The sequence below is a fragment of the Balaenoptera physalus genome, assembly GCF_965194825.1.
Source record: "Balaenoptera physalus genome assembly, chromosome: 16".
Classification (NCBI taxonomy): domain Eukaryota; kingdom Metazoa; phylum Chordata; class Mammalia; order Artiodactyla; family Balaenopteridae; genus Balaenoptera; species Balaenoptera physalus.
In genome coordinates this window covers 21,061,632-21,085,507 of record NC_138898.1, presented here as the reverse complement: position 1 = coordinate 21,085,507, position 23,876 = coordinate 21,061,632, and the positions used below count along the sequence as shown (strand labels likewise).

The window sequence follows — 23,876 nt, the reverse complement described above, 5'->3', positions numbered from 1 at the left end:
CCCTTCACCTAGATTCACCAATTGTTAACATCTTGGCCCATTTAGGCTTTTCTTTCTCCCTCCTTTGCCCTCTCCTCAGCAGGCATCCCCTAAGAATAAGATAAGGACCTTTTCCTCCGTCACCACAATACCATTATCATGTCTCAGAATATTAACATTAATTCAGAAATGTCATCTAATCTACAAACAACAGTTCAATTCTCCATGGTCCAGAAAATTTCTTTTATAGCTATTTACTTTTTCAATCCAGGATCTAATCAAGGTCCACACATTATATATCTGTTTTTGGTTATGTCCCTTTCATCTCTTTTAATCTAGACGAACTCCCCACCTTAGAAAATATTAGCTTTTTAAGAGAGAGTCCAGGCTTGTGGAATGCCCCACATTCTAGATTTGTCTAAATTTTCCTCATGATTAAAATCAGGTTAAGTATTTTTGGCAAGAATATGACATAGAAGATGTCAAGTACATCTTATTGCATCGCAAAGGGGCACACAATGTCAGGTCGGTGCTGGGTTTGATCACTGGCTAAGGGGGAGACTGCTGGGTGTTTCTATTGTGAAGGTACACTTTCCCCCTTTTTAATCAGTAAATGATCTGATTTTTGGAACCATGTGAATATTCTGTTACCCAACTTTCTACCCAATGGCTCTAGCATTTGTGGATGAATTGCCTCCTCAATCAATGATTAAGTGGTTGTAAAATGGCATCTGTATTTTTTTTTTTTTTTTAATTTTTGGCTGTGTTGGGTCTTCGTTTCATGCGAGGGCTTTCTCTAGTTGCGGCGAGCGGGGGCCACTCTTCATCACGGTGCGCAGGCCTCTCACTATCGTGGCCTCTCTTGTTGCGGAGCACAGGCTCCAGACGCGCAGGCTCAGTAGTTGTGGTTCACGGGCCTAGTTGCTCCGCGGCATGTGGGATCTTCCCAGACCAGGGCTCGAACCCGTGTCCCCTGCATTGGCAGGCAGATTCTCAACCACTGCGCCACCAGGGAAGCCCGCATCTGTATTTTTAATAAGTGCCCCAGGCAACTATTCTACTCAGGGAGTTTGGGAAACCCTGGGGTGTTGCTATCATGGCAACTGGAGGCTTTGACTAAGACAAATTGGTCATGAGAATCCATCAAATACCATTCCTAGGCCCCATCCTAAACTCAAGAGGGAGAGAGGGGTGCAAAGGACAGGCCTAGGAATCAGCATTTAACACCCTCTTCCTTTCCTTCCGTGGGGTGATTCTGTGCTCCCCAAAGTTTGAGAAGCACAGGCCTAGAGGGTGACCCTTAGCCTGGCTGCACATTGCATTTTTAACAACACTGGGGAGTATTTGTGATCTGTGTGTATGTTTAAAAGTAAGAGCCCCACCTCCAGAATCTGATTCAAACCCCCTGGGGGAGAGCCTGGGCATCGAAATTTTTAAAAAGCTTCCTTATATATGGATAACTGAATCACTTTGCTGTACACCTGAAACTGATATAACATTGGAAATCAACTATACTCTAATATAGAATAAAAAATTGAATTAAAAAAAAGAATAAATGTAAATCATTAGCCATTATAGAAAAAAACAATTGCACACTGTGATATAAGAAATTGATTCTGTGTGAATTGTTAACCTAACTTTAAAGCTAAGTAAACAAATTTCTTAAGAAAAAAAAAAAGCTTCCTTAGTGATTCCAACGTGCTGTCAAGTTGAGAGCCGCCGGGCTAAGACGGTTCTCTCTAAACGGAATATAAAAAGGAAAACCCTACTTCCCCTGCTCCTCATTCCGCTTGAACACACAGCAACACAGGACTGAGCTCACCTGCCAGCCGAAAACATCTGGTGTTCTCTCTACGCCACTTATGCGCTCTTTCTTTGGGGCGCTTACAAAACAGGTCAAAGAAAGGTCACTTCCCTCAAAAGCACGGGGACATGGGAAAAAAGACACACACAAAGACAAGCGAGTATTGTACAATCGGAGTTTCACAGACCAGGAAACCGACACTCTGGAAGGGGAAATGACTGCCCAGCGAGTTCACGGCAGAGCCCGGACTCCTACCCGGGATGCCTTTCTTCCACCTGGTCATCTTCGCTTGAGCCCATGGGGCATCCTCTGCACTTCCTGCACTTCTGTTGGTTGGGCCTGGCCTGGAGACAACATCTTCACCAGCAGAATCAGCCACTTATCCAGGCTTACTCTGGGCCAGGCGCTGGACGATTGAGGCATAGTTGATTTACAGTGTTGTGTGTGTGTGTGTGTGTGTGTGTGTGTGTGTGTATATGAGAATCATTTTGCTTTTTATTTATTTATTATCTTTCGCTGCGTTGGGTCTTCGTTTCTGCGCGGTGCGCGGGGGCTTTCTCTAGTTGCAGTGTGCGGGCTTCTCATTGCGGTGGCTTCTCTTGTTGCTGAGCACGGGCCCTAGGCACGCAGGCTTCAGTAGTTGCAGCGTGTGGGCTCTAGAGCGCAGGCTCAGGAGTTGTGGCGCACCGGCTTAGTTGCTCCGTGGCATGTGGGATCTTCCCGGACCAGGGCTCGAACCCGTGTCCCCTGCATTGGCAGGAGGCTTCTTAACCACTGTGACACCAGGGAAGTCCCCATTGTGCTTTTTAGATTCTTTTCCATTATAGGTTATTACAAGATATTGAATATAGTTCCCTGTGCTATACCGTAGGTCCTTGTTGTTTATTGATTTTATATAGAGCGGTTTGTATCTGTTAATCCCAAACTCCTAATTTATCCCTCCCCCACTTTCCCTTTTCCCCTTTGGTAACCATAAGTTTGTTTTCTATGTCTGTCAGTCTATTTCTGTTTTGTAAATAAGTTCAATGTATCATTGTTTTAGATTCCACATAAAAGTGATAGCATAAGATATTTGTCTTTCTCTGTCTTCACTTAGTATGATAATCTCTAGGTCCATCCATGTTGCTGCAAATGGCATTATTTCATTCTTTTTAATGGCTGAGTAATATTCCATTGTATATATGTACTACATCTTCTCTATCCATTCATCTGCTGATGGACATTTAGGTTACTTCCACGTCTTGGCTATAATAAATAGTGCTGCTGTGAATACTGGGGCGTATGTATCTTTTGAATTAGAGTTTTTGTCTTTTCCAGATATACGCCCAGGAGTGGGATTGCTGGATCATATGGTAACTCTATTTTTAGTTTTTGAAGGAAACTCTATACTGTTCTCCACTGGATTAAGTATTTGTTGAGTGAATGAATGCAGCCAGCCCAGCACCTGCCCAGCGGCTGACATTAAGAACCAGTGGATCAAATAACTACTAAAGTGAATCCCTTTGAGGCTGGATTAGCTCATTTTTTCACACTCAGAAATCTCTAGACCTTCCTTCTTCTGGAGACTTTGCATCACATCACAGCAACCATATAATTCACCCCAATTCTACCTTCCGTATAATTTATATGTAACTATGAGTTGGCATGAGTTGCAGTTGACTGGTTGACCCAAAGTTGTGTAGATATTTAATTCTATATTTGTAAACATCAATGTTTCAGATTTTATATGTTGGAGCCAATCCATTTATTTTCAGGTCCTCCAACATTTTCCACAGTCTATTAGAATGTTCGTTGGCATTAGACCGTACCCTAATGTCTAATGGACCAAAGATGGCCTCAAAATAAAAGGAGGGACTTTCCTGCCTGGGGCAGAATAGAGAGGTTTAGACATGGTCAGTGTTGACTTTATTGAGATGTAATTCACATACCATATAATTCACCCATTTAAAGTATACAATTTAATGGTTTTTAGTACATTCATAGTCATGTAACTATCACTCCAGTCAATTTTAGTACATTTTCATCACACCAAAAAGAAACTGGTTATATGTCAATTATATTTCACTTAAAAAAAAAAAGAAAACCAGTGCTCATTATCAGTCACTCTCCATTTGTCCCCAGTACCCCCTCCCAACTCTAGACAACTACTAATCTACTTTCTGTCTTTATAGGTTTGCCTCTTCTAGACATTTCATAGAAATGGTATCATACAATATGTGGTCTTGTGACTGGCTTCCTTCACTTGGCATGTTTTCGAGGTTCATGTTGTGGCACGTATTGGTACTTCACTCCTTTTGATTGTCAAATAACATTGCATTGTATGGATACACTATGTTTTCCAGATCCATTTATCATTTGATGGAGATTTGGACTGTCTCCCTTTTTTGGCTATTATGAATAATGCTGTCATGAACATTTGTGTACAAGTTTGTGTGGACATTGTTTTCACTTCTCTTGGGTATATACCTAGGAATGGAATTGCTGGGTCAGCCAGAAACTCTATGTTTAACATTTGGGGGGAACTGCCAGACTGTTTTTCAAAGCAACTATACTATTTTAGATTCCCACCAGCAATGTATGAAGTTTCCAATTTCTCCACATCCTTGTCAACATTTGTTATTACCTGTCTTTTTGATTATAGCCATCCTGATGAGTGTGAAATTGTATCTCATTGTGCTTTTTTTGGTTTTATTTTGTTTTTGTTTTTGTTTGGCCGCGTGGCTTGTGGTATTTTAGTTCCCTGACCAGGGATTGAACCCGGCCCCGGCAGTGGAAGTGCCAAATCCTAACTACTGGACCCCCAGGGAATTCCCTCATTGCAGTTTTGATGTGAATTTCCTTGATTGCTAATGATGTTGAGCATCTTCTCATGTACTTATTGGCCATTTGTACATCTGCTTTGGAGAAATGTTTATTCTGATTCCTTGCTCATTTTTTAAATTGTTATTTGCCTCTTTATTACTGAATTGTAAGAGTTCCTCATATATTCTAGATACAAGTCAGATAAATGCTTTGCAAATATTTCCTCCCATTCTGTGGGTTATTGTATTTGTTTGCTAAGGCTGCCATATCAAAATGCCACAAACTGGGTGGCTTAAACAACAGAAATTTATTTCTCACAGTTCTGGAGGCTAGAAGTCCAAGATCAAGGTGTCTGCAGATTTGGTTTCTCCCGAGGCCTCTCTCTTGGACTTGTAGATGACCGTCTTCTTCCTGGGTCCTCACATGGCCTTTCCCCTGTGCAAGCATCCCTTGTGTCTCTTCCTCTTCTTATAAGGACACTAGGTATATTGGATTAGGGCCCCACCCTCAGGGCCTTAGTTTGACTTAATCACTTCTTTAAAGACCTTATCTCCAAACAGAATTATTGATACAGTCTGAGGTACTGAGGGTTAGGACTTCAGCATGTGAATTTGGGGGGAACACAATTCAGCCCATTACAGTTATCTTTTCACTTTCTTGATGGTGTCCTTTCATACACAAAAGTTTTTAATTTTAATGAAGTCCGACTTGTCTATTTTTTCCTTTGTTGCTGGTGCTTTAGGTGTCATAGTTAAGAAACCACAACTTAATCCAGGGTCACAACTTATGTCTATGTTTTCTTCTGCGAGTTTCATGGTTTTAGCTCTTATGTTTCAGCCTTATCTGTTTTAATTTTTGTATATGGTGTGAGGTAGGGGGTCCAACCTCTTTCTTTTGCATATGAAAATCCAGTTGTCCCAGCACCATTGGTTGAAAAGACTATTCTTTAAATTGTCTTGTCACTTTTGTTGAAAATCAATTAGTCATAAAAATAAGGGTTTATATCTGGAATCTCAGTTTTATTCCATTGATCCATGTCTATCCTTATACCGTACTGCACTGTCTTGATTATTGTAGCTTTGTTTTGAAATCAGGAAATGTAAGTCTTCCACCTGATTCTGAGTATACTTGAACTTTGGATATCAAACATTGCGAGCAGTGTAAATGAACAGCACAGCATGGGGATTTGGGCCCATACTCAAGGCATCATTTCAGGAAGCAGGCTCCAAGTTCTGCACATGCCTTGGAGAGACGGATTCCCGCCCTCTCAGCCCACAGCTCTTCATGATAAATCAATGGAAACATTCTGCAGCGAACAATGGTCCCCTTGGGTTGTTTTAAACATCACTTTAAGTCTTCCCTACCTGTCCTGCTCTCTAATTGCTCTTCTGAAACGGTGTCATTCACAACTGGATTATTAATGAACTGAGAGGAAGCCAGGGGTCAAATTGGGGAGGAGCTTTCAGAGAAACTGGGGAGGTTGGGGCCCAGAATAAGCCCAATCCAGAGGCTTTCACTTCCCCAAGAAAGGTCACGGAGTCTCCTCAGCAAACAGGAAATCACTAAACTCAGGTTATACTGTCAGCCTCAGAAGAACGTTGCCATATAATAATGAGTAAGGGATTTCTTTGAACAAGAAATTGAATTGAATTAATTGGGTATCACCCCCAAACTCCCCAAACTTAAACCTTCTCTGTGCCCCACTGGCTGGCCCTGGGGTGCCTAGGGTTCTAGTCTGGAGGCTGAGAAAGCTCAGGAAACAAGGCCCTTTGTGCAGAAGAGAACTCTATTGTTCTAAAGCCCGTGTTCAGTGAGTGTGGATTCCAGAGAATGTTTGGGGATGGATTTTTTTCCCTTTTGTTTGTTAACTTTCTCTCCTCTTCCTGGGGGGTGGAGGTGGGGTGGAGAGAAGGGTCTTCTCAACGGCAACTTAAAGATAGTTAAATCCATTGTCCTGTAAAGAAAAGATGGTGCTGAGTGGAGGGGTCTTCAGCCCAGGAAAGAAGATTGAATTCAATGATAGAAGCCACCGGGTGTGTATTACTTTTTATCTCAGGGAGGCAGCCCCTTTCTAGATCCTGTACCTCCCAAACAGTGGCAGACGTCAGTGGAGGTACAACCACTTCCTTCCTCCTTCACTTCACTTCCTTTCTTCCCGGAAAGAGTAAATGATGCGATTCTACGTCGCAGGCCACAGCCCCCATGTTCCCACTAGTGTGGCTCTCGTCTCCCACCCCTCAGTTGGGGGACCTGATCCCACAAACCTGCCCCCAGGGCAAGGCCTAGTTGGGCTCCTTGACGTCCTAGGAAGCCTTCTGACTCAGGCTTCAAGGTAGGAGACTTGAATTGCTGGCACTTGGACTAATGCTGTGTGACCTTGGGTGGTTTACTGCGGCTCTCTGGGCTTCCTGATGCCCTTCCATCAAAAGGGAGCAAGAATCCAGTCCTGGGCTTCCCCCTTTCCAAGCTAGTAGTGTTGCAGGGTGGGAGGAAGCCCGTAAGGAAAACTCTTCCGAACCCTGGTCGCGTCTCATCCGCCTTCAATTTGCAACTGCTCAAAGGGTAGGGTGGTGAAGGCGTGGGGAGCACCCGGAGACGCGAGGACCCTTCCCGGAGCTGCCTCGTCGGCCAGGCAGAGTAGAGCGTGCCCACTCCCTTCCCACGAGCTCAGGCCCCGCCTCGGGGGAGGAGCCGAGGGGCGGGCTGGAGGCTCGCGGTCGTGCGGAGCAGGCTTCTGTCGCCGCACTGGCAGCTGCGGCTCGGGGACGGACGGACCGAGCCACGGCCGGGAGCCGCCCGGGCCAGGGCTCGGGAGAGCGGGTGAGTTCCCCGGCGGCGCCGCCTGCTTCCCTGCGTTCTGCAGCTCGACAGGGCGGGGGATGAGGATCGCGGTGAGGAGGCGGCCCCTGCCTCTGAGGGTCTGGCTGGGGGTGTGTGGGGAGCTCTGGCTCAGGGCTGGCGGCAGAAGGTAATTTGGGGGGTGTGGGGGGAGCCTGGAAAGGCGGGTACCGGGAGCGCAGGACCCGAGAGTCGGGCTGGGGTGGGGGCGTTCTCCCGGGTCTTGCGCGCCAGAGATGAGGCCGGGGTACGGGGCGCAGTGGCAGGTTGTTGGCTGGGGCCGCCGTGGCCGGATCTTGGGGCGGGCAGGGGGCTCCTCCGCGGGTTCTGGGCTCTTGGGCCGCCGTCTGCCGGGGGGCGCAATGCCGGGCAGAAGGAGCCACAACCAGCACCAGACAGCCCCGGCGCCCAGCCTCGGGCCCGGCACGGGGGCGCCGCCCCCTCGCGTGGCGGCGCTTGGTGCCCGCAGGCGGTGGCAGGGCGCCGGGAGGACTCCTGCCTGGGCGGGAAAGGTCCCCAGGGCCGGCGACCCCGCGTGCAGACCCGCCTCCTGCGGGATCCAGCTGACAGCGCCCCGCGGCCCCGGGGAGACCCCGCGCGTGGTTGTTCCCGGCCTCTCCGAAGGGCAGCCGTGCGCCCGCGGCTCGGTCCCCCGCACCTGGAGCGCTCCTCTCCTCCCGAGTCCCGCGCATCGACTCCTGCCGGAGGAGCGCCCCCGAGCGCCTAGGATGGGCAGAAACTGTGCAGCCCTCCCCGGAGAGGTCGCGCAGAGGGGTCTCCCCAAGGTCACCCGGAGCGCCCAGGCTGAACTGCCCAGACCGTCCCGAGTGGAGAGCCAGGGGTGGGGGGGCGTTCTCTGCCCGCCTCCTTCCCTGAGGCCGACTCCCCGCCCCCCGCTTCTCCAGTCCGGACTGGCTTAGCGGGAGATGCTGATGGTGCAGCTCCCAGCCTCGGGCGGATAATTGGAGCTTTGAATGTGGCCCTCCCGGGAGGGCGGCGCGAAAAGCCCGAGACCCGGTGCTCCCGGGCATCTCTGGAGCCCAAGGAGAGAGACGCGGCTCCATAAGCGCTTCTCAGAACCGAAAACCGAGCTGCTTGCGCGCCCATGTGACTGGATTCCACATAATGGGCCCCTGTTCTCACTGTCAGAAGCGCCCACCAGCTCTCAGCGGCCCCGGGCACCAGGTGCCGCCTCTGAATCGCCCTCTGTGGAGGACCCGGACCCCCGAGGTATCAGGCGCCCTTGCCCGCAGGGCGCCCCCGGGAAGGGGCCTGCCGTTAGCCACCTCGGCCAGCGGGGGTACTTCCCTGTGGGCCCTGCCATTTCCTGTGTCTGGTGAAGCACCGGAGGAAAACCCTCCATCAGGGAGGCCTCCTCCGAGACGGGTCATAAAGCTTCTTAGCTCAGCCAGTGACTAGCTCTCTGCCCGAGAGCGAGGCCCTTGGCCTCGGAGCCTCAGTTGCCTCTAGGAAATGGGGCTAATCAGGCCGTGGGAGGATGGCGAGAGGACGGTGTGAGGTGCTGGGTGCAGCGGAGCTCGGCAGCGGGAACGTTCCTATGTTAATACCAGCGCCTCTCAGAACGGTTTGGAGTGGGGCGTGTCTCTTTTTAGGCAGGAGCTGAAGTGGAGCCCTGGTGGGTGGTTCTGCAGGGGCTGGGGGAGTTTCCACATCTTCCTCCCTCCGCTCTGTCATAAAGAGGCAGCTTGCGGGCGGCTGGTGGGCGCTGGTGAGTTCTTTCAGCTCTCAGCCTGCTCCCGGGCTTTCCCACACAACCCCCAGCCCCTCATCTCCCACCTGCTGCCAGGATTTTGGAGGCAAGATGTCAACCAGACACTTTGGACCTTCAACTTCGTACTCTTCTGTGAACTGGAGTCTACCCAACAGTGTCCTCCTCCCTGGAACATTCCTGACCCCTCTCCTGGTCCCAGCTCTTGCCAGCCTCTGAAATGTCTTCCTTCAGGAAGACCGCTTGATCCTGCTTAGCCCTCTTTTGGTCTCCTCCCTCTGTGCCATTCATTGGCGGGCTCTGGGTTGGGGCTCCTTGCATCCTTGCACCCTCTGAATCTTCCCTGGCGGGGAGGGACATGGCAGGCAAGACCCAGTGCGTGCTCAGACTTCGTTCTCTTTGGTAATTGATGCTGGAGGGGAGGTTAAATTTCTAATCCAGCTGTTAAGTCTGTTCGGCAGCCTGAGCCACAGGGCTAAGAGGATGCTGACGCAGAAAGGTGGTTTTTTCCCCAAGGCAGTAACCTTCTGCAGAATTCATGTGGACTCTTTGGAAACTAGGGCCCCAGGTTCTTCTCAAAACCTGCTCCATACCCAGCGTCAACATTCTCTAACCAACAGAGACTGCAGCCAGAATGGTTTTATGGATCACGGAATGCACATACCCGGATTCCTGTGCTGTGTTTGGACCATCAGGAACCTCACTCAACCTTGACCCCTCTGCCAATCTAGCCACCCCCACCCCCATGCCCTCTGCACCCAGGACTTGAAGCACTTGGTGTACAGTGGGTCCCAAGTGGCATTCTTCCAGCAGAGGCTAGGATGACCTTCTTTATCCTGAGTATATCCTAGACACTGGGATTTAAGGAGGACTTGGACAAACCTGCCTCCTACAGAAAGCCACAAAATTTAAAGAGCAAGGGAGTCAGATAGGCCTAGTTCAAATTACAAGTCTCTACTTAAAAGCTCTGTGACCTAGGTAAATTATTTACTCTCTCTGACTCCTGGTTTTCTCATCTGTAAAATGGGTGTAATAGTAATGCCTGCTCTGTGGGGTTGTGAGGATTCTGTGAGCCCGTGATGCACAGAAAGTGCTTAGTGCAGCACCTGGTATGGGCAGGAATGCAGGAAATGATTATCATCACCATCACCACCATTTCCTCCTTTGCATTGGGCTCTCACAGGTTCCCCCCCTCTCACCCTCACTCCCCCACCCCCCGAGTCTGGGGGAAGTCAGAACTCTTCTGCCTCTAGCTAACAGGACAGGGAAAGCCCCTCAGCCTGGAGGGGGTGGTGCTGATTTCTGGGAATTCAAGTCCAGCATGGGCCTGTCTCTAGGAAGTCTGTCATTTAGCTTTTCTCATCTGGCTGCCATTTTGCAGGATCTGTTGATTCATTCAACAGATGTTTACTCCATTCTAGCTATTGTGCTTAGCGAGGGATTTCAAGATGAATCAGGCAGCTCTCAGGCTTCTCAATCTACGGGCAAAAGGTGATAGTGAGGACCCAGCTTCACTGGCAAGAAGAGGAATGAAGAGTAGAGGGATGGATGAACAGGGGGGCTCAGCTAACGAACCCAGGTTTCATTCCTGAATCTGCCACCTTGTAGCTGGGTGGTGATGGACAGATGCATTACCTCTAGGGTGGTGATGTGAGGAGAAAAGTGAGACCACATGGGCAAAAACCTCGGCTCAGAACCTTCTAGATATTAATCAGTGCTTGCAAATGTTGGCTGCTATTATTATTAGTCTGCAGCGACCAATTGCAGGTGGGCAAATTTTGCAGTAGGGGCACATTTGAGCCCTTCAGAGACAGTTTTCCAGGTGGTGGCTAATAGGGGGGTGGGCAGCCTGAGCCAAGAGAACAGCTTGTGCAAAGGCACAGAGGCTTAAAAGTGCTTGGTGTCTCGGAGAGCAGTGAGCAGGAGTTACAGCTGGAGCACCGTCACCGTAGGGTGTGACTTAGGGAGGGGCAGGAGGCAAGGCCAGGGAGCAAGGCCATCCTGCCAAGGGGCCCCGAATGATAAACGCTTGCTCACCCGAAGCAGGCGCCCTGCAACTAACGGAGCTGTCTGATTGCAGTCTAGAATTAACTTCTGCAGGCGAGGAAGGGCTGGTCTGTGCACGTTTGCCAGTACATTAACTGTTCTTTCCTCTTCCTTCTACCTGGAAAGCACAGAGGTCCCCTCCTTCTTCCAGAGATGCTTTTGCTACTTCTGCGCCTGTTTCTCTCTTCCTGGGACGTTTCTCACTTGAAGGAAGGGGACGTGGGTGGAGGAAGCATCACGATCTCGTTCCCTTATTGACCATAATAAGGTACCAAGTACTTTTCTGGATGCTGGTCACTGCCCAAGGTCTTTGCTCGTATTGCCATCGAATCCTCATACTGATTTATTGAAGTAGATGCATTTATCCCCATTGAACAGAAAGGAAAACTGAGGCACAGAGGATGAGGTGATTTGCTAAAGGGCACTCAGCTTATAAGTGGCAGGAACTCATGTCTAGAGGTCTCCGAAGTTGCTCTGTGCTATGTGTACCACCTCACGCGTGCCCTTGGTAAATATCTAAAGCTGACTGTAGGATGTCTGGCAGTACCCCTGGATGCTGGGCTGTAGGCATCTTGGAGATGGATCACAGTGGGGTGTGCTCTGGGTACCTGGGGACTGCCCCATTCTCTCCCAACCCTGATTTTTGGGAAGGCCCTGAGTGCAGGCACTTGGCGATGGGGGGCTGTTCTTGGATGTCTCAGAATTCAGGACGTCCTTCCTTGGCCCGCTAGGTCCCACAGACGTGCCTTGATGCAGGCAGTTTGCAGCTCGATTGATGTAGCAGGTGGCAGTTGAGCTCCACGGTGACCCCAGGAAGGAATGAGTCTTTTAGGATGGCTGGGTAGAGCATCACGTGACCACACACCCTACCTGTTTACAGAAGACATCAAAACAAAGGCTCGAATTTCCTTTTCTACAGGAGGCAAAGTTCAGGGCCACGGTTCAAATCCTGCCTCTGCCTTTCACTAGCTTTTGGGCGTTGGCCAGTCTATTCACTTCCTTGCACCTCAATTTCTTCAACCGGAGATACAGATCATACACACACACACACACACACACACATATACATATATATGTATATGTATATATATACAATTCAGAGTTGTCATAAGGATTTGTAATCATGCATAAAACTGACTTCCACATCATAATATATTGGTATAATATCCACAAAATTTTCCTCCATGGTACTTATCATAATTGTGATTATATGGTTATTTGTGGCCATTATTCTTTTACTCTGTCTCCTCCCACTAGGCCAGTGGTTCTCAACTGGGGGCAGTTTGGCCTCCCAGGGGACATTTGGCAATGTCTGGAGACATTTCTGGTTGTCACAAGTGGGAAAGTGCAGAGGGGGCGGGGAGCTACTGGCATCTGGTGGGTCGAGGCCAGGAATGCTGCAAGATATCCTACAGTGCCCAGGGCAGACCCCCGAAACAAAGAATTGTCCCATCCCAAATGTCAATAGTGCCAAAATTGAGAAAGCTTACACTGGACATGAGGCCCCTAAGGTCAGTGACTGTGTCTGATTCATTCAGCCCAGTGTCCGCAGTTGCCCAGCATGATGGCCGGCACACAGGAGACAATCAGTACGCATTGAAGGGATGAATGAGTATTTGGAAGCCCTTATGTCTGTCCCTTGGAGTCCCAGAGGTTTGGCTTGCAGGACATTTTGAATGGACAGAAATGATTCAGATGAACTTGAATGATGAACAGCCAACTGGTCATTCAGGCCAAAGAAATTCAGACCAAGCTATTTTCCTTCCCGAGCAGGTGCTAGGGGGCCCGAATTATCAGCATGGTTGCTACAATCACTGCTGCATTTTGCTCATACAGACACAGGACCCACCTTTATCTGGACAAGCAGGCTGGGGCAGGGGAATGTAGGTGCTCATAAGGAACGCCCTGTCAGCTGGGCCCTTGGGATTTGCCAAGCTGGGGCGCAGCTGCTGTCAGTTTCCTGTTTTTTTCCCTTTCTGGTGGAATGAAGGAAACCCACTGAATGGCTATTTTTCCACTGACATTTACAGCAATGTGATAGGCCTTGGATTAATGAGGTCAAGCTCCAGTGTGAAATCTGCCCGATAACTTGAAGCTTGGCCAACAGGAAGACATGGCTTGTTTTCTTTGGGCATTTGATGTCTTTGGATGGCTTTGGCCAGGGAAGTAGGGGTCACGACTCTGTACAAAAGAAGGGACTGTTTTACGCCCCAGAATCATAGAGGCCAGAGTTGTTGTCTCTTTTTCAATTTAGTGGGAAGGTTTATTTTCATGTGAACTTTGAAATAATTCATTAAAGCAAAGGTTCATCATGAGCCCCAGGCCGGCTGCTGAGCCTGGATCTGGGCTATTGAAAGGACCAGGCTGTTTTTCCAGGGCTCTCTGGGAGTTTGAAAGAAAAGATTGTCCCCAGAGGGTGTTGGGACAGGTTAGAGGTGCACATGGATTAGAGCTTATTCTGATGGGGGAGGGGATCTTGAGCACAGGCCTCAAACTTGCTCACAGTCTTCGGGTTTCTGTAAAATGCAGAATCCGATGCATTAGGTCTGGGGCCTGAGCATCTGCATTTATAACAAGCTCCCAGGGGGAGCCATTCTGCTGGTCTGTGAACTGCACTTTGGGGAGCAAGGGTCTGGGGAACCCCAAGTCTACAGGTGAGGGGTCCCTGGTATCACCCACTCAAGCAAAGTCAGCCTGTCGCGCCTGTTCGCCCAGCCATCCGCTCTGCAGGCTGGTTTGCAGGGGAGCGGACTTACTGCTCCCCTTCTCTGTGTGCCCAGACCTGGGACCAAGCCTGAAGGAAAGGCTGCTTGCCCGCAAGGAGCAACGGAAACAGCCAGAACAGGTGTGAGGGGCTTCTAGAAACGTGTGTCGGGGGACACACTACCCCTGGGCCACCTGGTCACCCAGGGCTTGTTAAACACACAGATCCCTTGGCCCTAGCCCAGCCAACCTGAGTCAGAACCGGCCAAGGTGGGACCCTGGTAGTCTGTATTTTTAAAAAGTGTGCCAGGTGATTCTGATTCACAGCCAGGCTGGCAGAGGGGAAGCCAAGAGGAAGAGCTGGCAGCACGTGGAAGTTAATTGCTCAGGAGGCCCGGTGTAAAGTCGTAGCATTGTGTATAGCCTGATGGCACATGGCTGAGGGAGGGACCTAAAGCTAGCCCGACTAGGCCCGTGAGCCACAACTACTGAGCCTGCGCGTCTGGAGCCTGTGCTACGCAACAAGAGGGGCCGTGATGGTGAGAGGCCAGCGCATCGCGATGAAGAGTGGCCCCCGCTTGCTGCAACTAGAGAAAGCCCTCGCACAGAAACGAAGACCCAACACAGCCATAAATAAATAAATAAATAAAATTTAAAGCTAGCCCGCTCCTCTTGCCTAGCTCTGTACCCTGCAGGGTTGCATCTACCTGGAAGGAAGGGCATCTTTTTCTTAATACTAATAATGATGGTTAACATTTAGCACTTATTATGAGCCGAGCACTATTTAACTTTTAGTCCTCCTAGCAACTCTAAGAGGTGACCTCACCACGACCCTGATTTTACCGCTGAGGAAAGTGAGGTTCAATGACTTGCCCTTGTCACACAGCCAGTAAGTGGTGGAGTCAGGATTTGAATCCAGGACATCTAGCTTCCAAGTCCTTGAACTTAATCATGATGCTCTCTGACTCTGGGCAAAAAATGCTGTTGCACTTCGTAAGCTGTCCCTGCCCTGAGGGAGTGCCTTTCTCTAGTTCTTCCCCAGATGGGGGAAAGGCTAGCAGTGACCTTGGCTGGCTCTGGAGTCAGACCTCGGCTGGATCCCTGCCTCTGCCACTTAACTGTAACCTTGAGAAGCTATTTGCTAACTTTGCTGAGCCTCAATTTACCAATGTGTAAAATAGGAATAATAATCGTATGAGAGACTATGATTATTTAGCCTGTGTCTGGCACATAGGATGTACTCGATACATACTAACAATAATTATTACATTAGTGTCAGTGAAGTCAGTCCCTGGGAGTCATAGCTTCAGAGCAGAGGGGATAGGCGAACAGAGCCCTGTGTCACTTACATCCCAGGGGACTGGGTCTGTTGTTTTGTTCACCCTGGTTACTTATGTCTATTACTTACCTAGGTATTCCTAGCCTTTGCTTCTTGGCTCTGGTTACAGGTCCCAGTGTCCATGCCAGCCTGGTGAGTTCTCAGAATTTCTTGGCTCCCAGAATATTTCAGAGTCTCAGTCAGAACTGGCTTTATTTCCTGTCATCCAAGAGCAAGTAAAAGGCACACCTTCTCACACTTACTTTCTTCAGGGCTGTTGGATCTTCTTGGTGACTTTTCCTGTCCCCAGATTCTTTTCTGGAACTCTGTAGTCATCATCGGCCCCCCCCATGAACTGGGCAGAGAAAATACGCTTTAGAGTCATTGCCTATTGCCTTATAAAGAAACAGGGAAGAGTTTCTCCAGAATTTCATTTTTTTTTTAACGTATGAAATCAAGCTTTTGTTTTCTTATTGCTGTATTTTATGCTTTTTAATTATAAAAAGAAGACAAACTCATTATTAAAATTCAAACCGTACAGAAATGTGGAAAATGGAAAGGGAAATTTCCCCAGTCATCATACACTCATTTCTTTTTCCCCAGAAGAAATCCCTGAATGTTTTATGTCTTTCCATAAATTTCTTATGCATATACAAATCCACATGCATTTACATGTTTATCCTTTTTTCTTTTAACACATCTGTACAACCCTTTTCTGAAACTTCCCTTTTCAGCTAATTTACCTTAGCATATGTCAACACATATAGATATACCTCAGTCCTAAAGGCTACATGATATTCCTGTAATAAAAATTTACCATAATTTGTTTTCTAGTCGCTTGCTGGCAGTGAAGATTATTTTGGTTTTTTTCCTGCTACAAGTGTATGATGCTATGACATCCTTGCTTACCCAGCATGTATCTTTGTACACTGGTATGATTTTATCTGTAAGGAAAATTCCCTGCAGTTTGAACTATGACATTGTCAAACTGTCCTCCCAAGAGGCCAAACCAATTTCTTTTTTCTTTTTTTTTTTCCTTGGCACGGCATGCAAGATCTTAGTTCCCTGACCAGGGATCAAACCCATGCCCCCTGCAGTGGAAGCACGGCGTCTTAACAACTGGACCGCCAGGGAAGTCCCGAAAACCAATTTCTATTCCCTCGACCATGTGTGTGAATGCCTATTGCCCCAGCCCCTTCTCCAACACTGAGTGACTAATTTTTGCCAGTCAGATAGGAATAAAATAGAAAGAATGTTTCTAGGTCAAGTTCCACAATACTTCAGATTTTATGACCCTTTAGACCATGGCTACATAAAGATTGTTAAATATTCAAGAACTACATTTTACTTGGCTTGATGCTTGGAATTAGAGACATAAAATTAAATTAAACCAGCTCCTGCCCTTAGGTTGGTCCCTGTCTCCTGAAGGAAGTAGACACGTGGGCAAATAACATAAGAACAAAGCTGTGCTATAGAAATGTATAAGCTAAGTTCTGTTTGATAAACTCTTCATGACTATCATAAACGAATTTGTAAAATACAGCATACACTATGTCCTGGTGGGAGGGGGGATACTTGAAATCCTCAGAAGAAAATGACTTGTTAGAAGCAGAAAAATCATGCTGCTTACCCCTAGTGGTGGCAGCAGAAGAGGTGGGCAGCTAGGAAAGGATAAGTAATTTTGAAATAGACTTTTTGGTGGTTTCCATATTTACTAATGAGGTTTGTTTGAGGGAGGCTGTGCAGAAACCCAGCTGAGTTTGCAGCTGGTGCTGATTACCAATCACTCTTACCTGGGCAAATGTGTATGTTAGTCCAGAAAGAGCAAGAGCAAAGGAACAGAAGGCTGGCTTTAAAAATCCACAGCCTTGGGCTTCCCTGGTGGCGCAGTGGTTGAGAATCTGCCTGCCAATGCAGGGGACACGGGTTCGAGCCCTGGTCTGGGAAGATCCCACATGCCGTGGAGCGACTAGGCCCGTGAGCCACAACTACTGAGCCTGCGCGTCTGGAGCTTGTGCTCCGCAACAAGCGAGGCCACGATAGTGAGAGGCCCGCGCACCGCGATGAAGAGTGGCCCCCGCTTGCCGCAACTAGAGAAAGCCCTCGCACAGAAACGAAGACCCAACACAGCCAAAAATAAATTAAAAAAAAAAAAAATCCACAGCCTTGGAGCTCATAGAAGTTGGACGTGGGTGGCATGAATTGGCGGTTACTCCAAGGGTTACAAGGACGTGTGCTCTGAACGGTGCCCACTGTAGATTGGGTGCACAGAATGGGCGTTCAATGAATGAGTAAGCATCAGAGATGTCTGTGTCTTGTAAAAGGGCCGCCTACTCAAAAAGAATAGATCCATTTAGAAAGGGGTTATGACCACCTGATCTTCCCACCTGCGGGAGCCACGCCTTAGCTATGCATTTTCTTTGGGCTACCTGTCTTGGATAGCTCTTCATTCACTGCAGTACCTTAAGAACAACACACGGCAAGGAGCAGCTGAGAATATCTGAAACAGTGCTGTGGAATGAAACTAACCATCACTTTACAGCAAAGCTTCTAAGCCAGGATCTCTGGAGCCAATTGCAAAGCATGCAGAGTTGAAAAAAGACTGTGGAGCCAGAGACAGTCCTAACTCATCCTTCCATGGATTGCAAGGCAGGGGCCAGGTAAGGTACATCCTGGGTCTGGCCCCCACGTTCCTCCAACAGCCAGGTCTGTTTTGTCTGGTTTGATTCTATAGCTCTGGTTCCAAGCCAGAGGACCACTCCCTATGATACGACTGATGGAATAATGTCAGTGAATTTCAGTCTCTTGGTCTCCCACCCTCCTGTCTACCCTCTCCCATTTATTGAAAATCTACCACATGCTGGGTGACTCTAGGGTGGGATGAAAAGGTGAGTAACATCTATTCCTTGTCTTTCGAGAGCGTCTAGTCCAATGGAAGAGGCAGATCTGAAACTAACAATTACTAGTTGAGAGCCACAACAGAGAGGTGGTCAAATGCTTTGGAACTAAAGAGGAGAGAGAAACCCGTTTGGCACAAGGCCGATAAAGAACAACTCGGAGGGAATAAAAGGAGCATGGAGACAATATCGTGTAAATGAGACGCGGCAAGTCAAGTGCTGAGCACGGTGCCTGGAAAGCACTTAAGAGATGATAGATATTATCATTACAGCACTTGGGCTAGCTCTCAAAGAACAAGGAAAAGCTTGCCAGGTGGAGGGAAAGAAGGGTACTACCACTCCTTGGAACAGCATGAATGAAGGTGAGGTGGGGAGTGAGGCGGAGAGAAAACTCCATGGGCTTTGTAGAGGAGAAATCTAAATCTGTGTTCAAATCCTAGTTCTGCCTGCCACTCCCTAGTTGTGACTTTGGGCATGTCAAGATGAGCCTCCATTTCCTACTCTATCTACTGGAGATAATGAGACCTGTTTTTAAAGGCTCCTTGTAGGGATTAAACTTAATTTATGGGCAGTACCTGACACGTAGCAGAGTCTCAGCAAATGGTGGGTACCATTGTCGGAGTGTGAATCCACCAGACCTATTAAGTGTAGCTGGAAAATTGAGTGTTTAGTGGACTTGGCGGGGGGGGGAGGCGGGTGGGAGGGAGGTTAGGACGACCAGAGGTAAAGCTAAACACGTCAAGGCCAGATACTGGATGGTCTGGTCTCTGAGGCTAAAAAGTTTAGACTTTACAGGCACTGGGGAGACATTATATGCTTCCCTACAAGGGAAATACAGGATCAGACTTGGGTGCAGAATGAAAACTCTGCCAGTGGTGTGGATTGTGGGTTGGAAGGTAAGAGATGGAGGCAAGGAGACCATTTTGGGAAGTGTTGCCTCCCACGTTCCTGCCTTGACAACCCACAGCTCGCATTAGCCAAGTGGAAGCTCTGTTAAGTCCTGCAGACAAGTGCTGCCTGGAGAGGCAAATCAGGGCAGTGGTTCAGAGCATGGGCTTCAGCGTCAAGGCCAATGTGGATCTGAATCCTAACCCTGTCACTTACTGGCTGTGTGAACTTGGGCAATTACTTAACTTCACTGAACTTTAGTTTACTCTTCTGTAATATGAGGATTAATAGTACCTTTCTCATAGGCTTATTGTGGGATTAAATGAGATAGTGTAGATAAAGCAGCTAGCTTAGCTCCAGGAATGTAGTAAGTGTTCAATAAGAGTTAATCATTAAAAATTGTAAAATTGTTTATTTCACCACGGAACCCTTTTTCCTTGTAACACCTGTTAACCTCCTCTGGAGCTACAAGTGATCCACAGAAAACATCCTGCTTTAAACTTTCTGGAGAAGCAGCAGCTCTTTCTGCTCCAAGAAATAAATAGTCAAGAGGGTTGCCAAGTTCTAACACAGTGGTTCTTGGATGCATATTTGACCCACCTGGGGAGCTTTTTAAAAATTTCAATGCCTGGCTGCACCCCAGCCCAACTAAACTGGAATCTCTTGAGATGGGACCCCGTATTTTAAAAATTTTAATGGTTTATTAAGGTAAAGCAAACACAGAAAAGTACCCACATCCTAAGTGAATGAATTGTCACAGATTGAACATGCCCAGGTAAGCCATATCCTGCTCAAAAAACTGAATATTATCAGCACTTGAGAAGCCCTTCTTCAGTCCCTTCCCAGTCACCCCCACTCCAAAACCACCATTCTGATTGATAACAACATAGATTCCTTTTGCCTGTTGTTTAATTTTACATAAGTGGAATCATATAGTATGCATTTTTGTGTTTGGCTTATTTTGGTTAACAATGTGAGAGATCCAGATTGTCAAGTGTAATTGTATATTACTCATCCGTTCCATTGTGTGAGTACACCAAAATTTTTTTTTTCAAACTACTCTTGGTGGGCATTTTGGATAGTTTACACTTTGGGATTATTACGAATAGTGCTGTCAACATTCTTGTAAATGCCTTTTGGTAAATGTATATAGAAATTTCTGTTGAGTATATTCCTAGGAATGAAATTGCTAGATTATAGGGCATCATATGTTCAGCTTTAGAAGATATTGCTTGAGCAGTTTTTTAAAGTGGCTGTACCAATTTATATTCCCACTCAGTTTATAAGAATTCTTGCCAACCACTGGTACTTTCTGTCTTTAAAAAAAAAAGGCCACTCTGGTGGATATATAGTAGTCATGCTCTGCGATCTTAATATAAGCTCCCAGCATCTCCAGGTGATTCCAACTTTGTAGCCAAGTTTGAGAACCTCTTTCCTGCCAGGTTTTGAAAAAGCAAAACACGCATTAATGGAACTGTATAAAGAGGTGTTATAATGGCAAGTGCCTCCCCATTGACTCTCTTTGACGTCTGTACCCAGAGTTTTTTATAGATCTGATCTGTCTAATCAGCAGGGGAGGATGATTTTGCTGTGGAAGGAGAATGTAGAGGTGTATTAAACCTGACAGCCTGTGCCTCATTCATGTGTGCTTTATGTGGGCAAATGGTTCCATCAGGAGTGATCTGGAAGCTGGGAAGAGCCCATGACAGGACTTCAATCTCTTCTTCCAATTTAAGACCTGAAAGAGAAGGGAGGACATGAGAAGTGACAAGTAGTCTATACAGATGTCATCAGATGAAATTATCTGGTCTTTGGGATCAGGATTTAATATTTTATGTTGTATTTTTGCTCCCCAAAGCTTGCCCAAGACCTGGCACTTGGAAGGTGTTCCAAAAAAAAAAAAGTCATTGAAGTCAATATTAGAACTATGTAACTGGCTCTAGTGAAAAGCACAACTCACATGGATGCAGAGAAAGGTGTTGGCGTGGATTTAGCTAATCTGATTAATAGTTTCACGTCTCTTCTTTGTGGTTTCTGTGTTGTGGCTGGTATTTCCTATTTGTGCATTTATTACAAGCATACTTTCCTTTATACCCTTAAAGGAAATAAGGGGTCATTTTGCGGGTAGATCTCTATTGTGCCTTTCCTCTTGAGTTTGAGTCATATTTTCCGTTTTTTTTTTTTTTTTTTTTTTTTTTGGCCACGCTGAGGCATGTGGAGCGTAGTTCCCCGACCAGGGACTGAACCCACACCCCATACAGTGGAAGCATGGAGTCCTAACCACTGGACCTCCAGGGAAGTCCCTTTCCTGTTTGCTTTAAAAAAATTTTTTTTTTCTAGTAATTTTAGGTTACATCTTGAACATCGTGAATGAGACTTGAAGAGACTCTTGGTTCTATTATGTTCCTCAGAACAGTAATGACTTTAAAAAAAAATCAGTCAGTTAACTTGACCAAACAAACTCTAAATTCAGTTTCCCCCTGGGTAGGCAGCAGCTGAAATCTTTCTTCAGTTCTTTTAGCCTTAGTTGGGCTGCTTGGAACCTGCCCTGCACATGCATCATTCAGAGAGATTTGGACGGAATCTATACTCAGCATTTGGGGCTACCATCTGTGACTCTTTTCTGGGATGCTTTCTCTTCACTTCCCAACTGTAGTTACCTGACTCTGTCCTTTAATTCCTCAAACGGTAAGAGCAAAGGTTCTCATCCAGGTTGTAGCCAACAGGTACAACACTGACTGGGGCCTCCCCTCGGATAAAAAGCTACAAAAACATGGAATTCACCTAGTGCAAATTTCTTTCTTTCATGTGTTGACTCCCCTCCGGTTTCTGTCTGCTTGTGGTTGAACAAATTTAGTGCCTTCCAATAGGTTGTGTGTGTGTGTGTGTGTGTGTGTGTGTGTGTGTGTGTGTGTGTGTGTGTGGTGTGGAGTTCACAATAGTTATATGTGAGGGGGTGGGTCCAATAAGAGCTACTCTGCCTTTACCAGAGCAGAACTTTTCTGATCAATAGTTTTGTTCATTAAGGGACCCTTAGGACCCCCATGCTTTATGGCTTAGCACATAGTAGATGGTAATAAATATTTGTTGATTGGTTAAATGAATGCAGCTTTAAATTAAAAGTGGAAGTGAATTAGAGGAGAAAACTGCCAGAAGAAAATTCTGAAATTAGTTACTTGTTGATGACATCAGGCATAAAATAGAAAGAGTGTTTAGCAATTTGCTGGAGAAAATGATGAGTGAGAGGACTGAAATTATATCAGGGCTCTGAGTGTAGACCAAAGTCTCTAACAAAGTGAACCTGAGATTTCAACACAAGGAGATAAGTTCAATTGTGACAGTAACATCACTTTCAAGGGATTGAATCTATGGCTTATGGAGAATTTTCAATGGAAATAAGGGGTCAGAGGGGAAGCAGAGGTATGCTTGGAGTTCTGTGCACCCAAGAGGAGCCAAGAGGAGGGAATCAAAGTGAAGGGACTTTGGCTGGAGATCAAAGAGGGGAGGAACGAAAGTAATGTAAAGGCAGGTTACTACGGCTTGCTTCTCTCTGCATGGTGACCTGGAAGGTCACAAATCCCATACAGAGAGACTTCAAAGCCTGTGTATTGGATGGAAACTTCATTTACCCAAATGCTGAGTGTCTGGAAACTTCCTGATTTATTCTACTGACAGCTTCATCTCCCAGAGAGTAGAGGAGAGAAGACAGTTGCTGTTATGAATCTGGTTTGGGAGCTGTTGGGTAAAGTGAAAATGAGAAAGCACTCACCAAGAAAGGGAACAGTAGTCATAGGGGGCTGAGCTCATAGGGTTTGGAAGGCAGTTTTATGAAATTTAGGATGAGATACATATATTTCCTGCCTAAGCCTCCAAAGGTGATGACAGCTCCAATAGTAAGGGAAGTTATGACTGTAATCAATTATCCTCACTCTGCATAGATTTCATTTATTTTCCTGCAAAGAGTTCTCTTCTTGCTTCTAGTCGTGCTTTTGTGGGCCATCTTTCCTGTCTGACATTTTCTCTATTTTCAAGCAGGGGAGATAATAAAAAATACTTAACCATCATGGCATATGATTGAGCAATCAGAAAAGATGCCAGCTATAGACAACTGGAATAGCCCTACTTATGGGTTCCTTAACCTCTCTAAGTCTCAGTTTTCTCCTCTTTGAAATGGGAACAACACCTACCGCAGAGTTGGCACAATGATTCCAAGAGATGTTACATGTAAAGAATTTGACCCGTGGAAGATGTGCTGTGCACAGAAGCTGCCATTTTTACCCTGCATTCTTTATCTCTGGGTTCCTTTCATCTACATATTTTATAAGTTCTGAGATGCTTATGTTTTAGTTTTGGTTTTTTTTTTTAAGTGGATCGGTCTTATTTTACTTTTTTTTTTTTTTTTTTGGCCTACACTATGCAGCATGTGCGAGCTTAGTTCCCTGACCAGGGATCAAACCCGCGCCCCCTGCATTAGAAACGAGGAGTCTTAACCACTGGACTGCCAGGGAAGTCCCACTTATGTTTAGTTTCATTAAGCATATGTTTTTACTCTCTACTGATGTCAGCAAGTATTTGCTTTATTACCAGTTGATCTGTCTGGTTTGTTAGTCGAAATGTCCTCTTATCTCCTTGATGATTAATACCTTGGATTTTCTGAAATCTTCTTGTGTTTCATGAGGAAGATGTTTTAAAGCACTTGTGCTTCTTTTAGAGTTTTTTCCTGGTTCCTTCTCCTTTAATATATGTAGACAATGGAATTAGACAGACCTGGGTTCGGATCCCAGCTCCACCACTTACTGGCTGTGCAGTTAATTGGTACCCATTGTCTGCATTGCTTTAGCCCTTTGTCTCCTCATTCTTTCTTCCTCCAGC

General features: G+C 46.8%; 1 protein-coding gene and 1 long non-coding RNA gene across 5 annotated transcripts in view; one reads left to right on the top strand and one right to left on the bottom strand.

The window, feature by feature from the left end:
- LOC309645411 overlaps positions 1 to 23,876 on the bottom strand; it is a 377,709-nt gene that overhangs the window by 172,615 nt on the left and 181,218 nt on the right. The window lies entirely within an intron of this gene.
- The window catches only part of PPP1R16B (protein phosphatase 1 regulatory subunit 16B), a 101,870-nt gene continuing 85,091 nt past the window's right edge, over positions 7,098 to 23,876 (top strand). The window contains exon 1 of one of the 4 annotated variants that reach the window (XM_082430197.1): positions 7,098 to 7,405. The gene's annotated coding sequence lies outside the window, so the exon portion shown is untranslated. The remainder of the gene's footprint in view (positions 7,406 to 23,876) is intronic. The other 3 variants (XM_082430195.1, XM_082430198.1, XM_082430196.1) reach the window with 3 other exon arrangements.